Here is a 4,376-nt window from a genome sequence, read left to right on the forward strand (position 1 = left end):
GGACTCAAACCCGCCCAGCACATTTCCACTGAACAAAGAATATGAGTCTTTTAGTCCTTCGGTTTTATAAGGCTCTGGGGCCAGGAAGAAATGGGAACTATCCCTGGAGCATGTTAAATGCATTCAGAAGAAAGCAAGGAACTAGGATGGCATTGAGTGCTCTGAGTATTTCCATTAGGGACATGAGACCGGAAAGATCTAAGGAAGAAAGTGGTAGGAAAGGGAGTCCACATACAAACTAATTTCAAGTTTTGTTCCTTGTTAAAATGGGCGACCAGATTACTTTAGAGAACAAATGTGTTCAAATAACATTGCCCCTCCCAGGTGATTTCGTACGTGTTATGGACATACAGATCTCTTGTCCGACAGGAGTAACAAATAAATACCATCTCACTGTTACGATAGACTTCTCTGAGCATGAGAAATTATTATCAAAGCTACAAAATGACAGGCTCCATCAACCACTTTTAGGCTGAATTTAGAAAACGAGGTGAAAGATCCAAATATTTGTGATAGGTGACAGGATCTTTTTCTTCATCCTTAGAAAAATAAGAAGAGAAAGGGAGAAAAGGAGATAGTGCTGTTATCATGTTACAGATCGTGTCTGACATTGAGAACACAGTCCCACGACATAGCCATTAAGTGCTAGGATCAGAGGCAAGATTCATATATTCTGCAAAATGGCTTAGTTCAGTCACTCAGTGAGTCAACACATTCCCTTAAGACACAAAGCAGTTGGCAGATGAAGTGAGCTCTTTGCTGCTGTCTTTGCCTGTAGCATTCATGGTAATCTTGTCAACACTGTGAGTATAACAAATTGCATCTGCTTATTTTTGCTGTTTTCAAAAGGTAAGAGAAGATATTTAACTTGAGGTCCATTCTCACTTTCTTGCTCAGCCTAGAAACATTTTCTGTGTGGTTCTCAGATCAAGGTGTTCATAGAAGGTCTTGGGCATTGCAAAATGTGCTGGGCAAAGAAACTGGGTCTCTCAGAAGAAAGCTGTAGTGAAAAACAAATACATAAGCAAACAAAATCTGAATTCAGATTCCTTCAGGTAGGAAAAGCAATGTGCTTTGACATTTCTGCCTTTATATCACCTTTCCCTTTAAGTGTGTGTGTGTGTGTGTGTGTAAGAGAGAGAGCGAGAGAGAGAGGGAGGAAGGGAGAGGGAGACCCCCTGCTATTCAGACTTCCAGTCAGTTTTAAATGGCATACCACTTCTCTCAAAATCACAGTTGGCTTTTGGCCCCCACACTCCACAACCGACGTGAAGGGCAGGACAGCTGGGCAACAGAGAAGGCAGGAGGTAGGAATACTTTACTCTGTCAACATGTTTTTTGAAAAAGTCTAGAGTTAAAAGGAAAAGTGAAAAATGTTGTAAAAAAATGGAAATAGCCACAGTGAAAGGCAGGACAAGTATTTCCAAAACAGGTATATCCAAAGAAGAAGGGGGTGTGAATTTAGAGGTGCTAAATGACTTCCAGACTCAAAAGATGTCTAGCTGCCCCTACCGGAAGTGACACTGGTGCTGTTCCCGAGGGGTGGGGAGGTTTCCTGCACTCTGCTAGACCGCAGCATTATGGAGTTGAGAGAAATTAGAGGGAATCTATATGAACATCCTGAGCCATCTTGACAATTCCTGGACACCTGAGGGAGAGAGGCTCATGAGTAGTGAGTGAGTCATTAGGACAGCAATCCGTGTGTGTGTGTGTGTGTGTGTGTGTGTGTGTGTGTGAAAGAATATGAAAGCAGTCAAAGGGACATTTCAGAATGCCTGAGGTTTAAAAATATGTGATTTGAAAATATTCCCTAGGTACTGATTGATGATTTTCCTTCTCAAGCCCTGAAGAAATAATGGTCCGTACTCTTCAAACCCAGCTTGCATCAGAAGCACAAGGAGGGCTTGTTAAAATACAGATTGCTGGCCTGTGTTCCTGGAGTTTCTGATTCTGGAGGTCTGTGAGGAAGGCCCGGAATTTACATTTCTCTCGGTTCACAGAAGATGCTGATTCTGCAGGGCTGGGAGCCACCATCTAGTGTGATTGGGTCAATATGTGGTATGTATTTATTTTCTCTCCACATTTTGTAGACGAGGAATTGGAATACCCAGTGTGTGTCTCCAGGAGTTGTGATCCCAATGCCAGGCTAACTGATGAAAATCAGAATAGTGTTTAGAAGGATCTTTCTCAAGATTGGCCCGAAGAGTCAATCATTTGCGGCCAACCAGAACTTGGGTCAAATGCATTTCAGCCCTGAGACACCGCCAACTCAGGATTTGGTTAATTAGTTCTTCTTACTGACGTGTTTCCCCTCGAAGAGCTCTCTTTGGCACGCTGAGGAACCTGTTACGTTAGTTAGCTTTTCCCCCTCCATTTTAATCATTTACAATAAAGGTTTAATTTTTTCATTTAAAAAGTAGTATTGGTGCCTGTTGAAAATACAGTAGCAGTATAAAGAAGAGAAGGGTAACCTTTAATTTTATCAAGTAGAAATGATCATGGTCCATAATTTAAAGGTTTTGAGGTTAAGCTCTGTTTAGTGGAGTTGTAGGAGTTTTATTTTTTTTCTTTTCTTAAGACTTAAAAAAACCAGATTTGTTAATTCATATATTCATATGAAAATAGAATTCACATACCATACAATTCACCATTGAACGCCTTTTCATGTATTCAGACAGTCGTAGAAACCTCAGTACAATCTACTTCAGAAAGCCTTTCATCACCCCCAAGTGAAGCCTTGCTTTAGTGGTCCCTGCTCTCCTCTCCCCGTCCTGTCGATCTCCCAGCGCTGGGAAACTACTAATCTACTTTCTGATTCTATGCCTTTGCCTACTGTGGATGTTTTATATAAATGGACTCATACAAAAGGTGCTATTTTGTGCCTGGCTTCTTTCACTTAGCATAATGTTTTCAATGTTCATCCAGTGGTCGCGCATATTGGCGCCTCCTTTCGTTTTATTGTTGGAATAATGCTTCATTGTATGCACACACAACATTTGTTTCTACGGCCCCCACTTGGTGAACATTTGGGCCGCTTCCACTTCTTGTCTATCAAGAATGGTGCTGCTTTAAACATTTATGTACAAGTTTTTATGTGGATATGTCTTCTGTTCTCTCAGGTATATACCTAGAAGCCGGATTCCCGGAGCGTATCATTATTTTTAACTTTTTAAGGAGCTGTCAAACTATTTTCCCAAACTGCAGCATTTTACATCCTCATACATCAAGCAATGTGTGAGGGTTCTAATTTCTACACATCCTTGCCAACACTTGTTATCTGACGTTTTGATTGCAGACATCCTAGTGGAAGCGAAGTGGTATCTCATTTGGGTTTTGATTACATTTCCCTAATAGCTAATGATGTGGAGCTTCAATTCATATGTTTATTGATGATTTATAGCTTCTTTGAAAAGTGCCCAGTCAGATCCTTTGCCTCTTTTTAAACTTGATCATGTTTCTTTTTGTGAATGAATTGTAGAAGTTCTTTTTATATTCTGGATACAATTCCCTTATCAGATAAATGACTTGCAAACATTTCTCCTGTCTTACGGTCTTTTCATTTTCTTGAACATTGTCTTCACTGGATGAGGTTCAAGTAATCCATTTTATTCTTTTTTCTCTTGTGCTTCTGGTGACACATCGAAGGAGGGTTTGCATAACTGAAGATCACGAGAACTTACATATTTTCTTCTAAAAACTTCAGAGGTTTAAGTCTTACCTTTTGGTCTATGATCCATTTTGAGTTAATTTTTCTTTACAATGTAAGGAAAGGGCTCAATTTTGTTCACTTGCATGTGGATATTCTATTGTCCCACCGCATTTATTAAAAAGACTCTTCCTGGGCACCCGGGTGGCTCAGTCAGTTAAATGAGTGCCTTCTGCTCAGGTCGTGATGCCTGGATCCTGGGATCGAGACCCACACCAGGCTCTCCTTGCTTCTATGGGGAGCTTGTTCTTCCCTCTCCTTATGCCTGCTACTCCCCATCTTGTGCTCTCTCTCTCTTTGTGTCAAATAAATAAATAAAATCTTAAAAAAAAAAAAGACTCTTCCCCATTGACTTGTCTTGGCAAGTTGCGTATAATTTTCTATCATGTATTTACATAAAATTTTAGGAACATTCCTTGATTGTTTTAGATATATTCCCCAGTGTGTTTTAAATGACAAGTTACTGTCCTTTGGTAGATGTATCTTCCTACGTGCACTCAGGAATTAATTTAGGAAATTGCCCTTCCCACTGCCTGCACTGAACTAGGTGTCCTGTAAAGATCGTGTGACCCCCTATGCTTTGGTCATAGTTGATTGGACTAAGGTGTTGGGTTTTAGGGACGTCTCTACCTCACAAGTTCAAAACCATTGGAAAGACAGAAGCAGGAAA

The sequence above is a fragment of the Lontra canadensis genome, unplaced genomic scaffold (assembly GCF_010015895.1).
Source record: "Lontra canadensis isolate GAN:19392208 unplaced genomic scaffold, GSC_riverotter_1.0 scaffold102, whole genome shotgun sequence".
In the NCBI taxonomy this organism is placed as follows: domain Eukaryota; kingdom Metazoa; phylum Chordata; class Mammalia; order Carnivora; family Mustelidae; genus Lontra; species Lontra canadensis.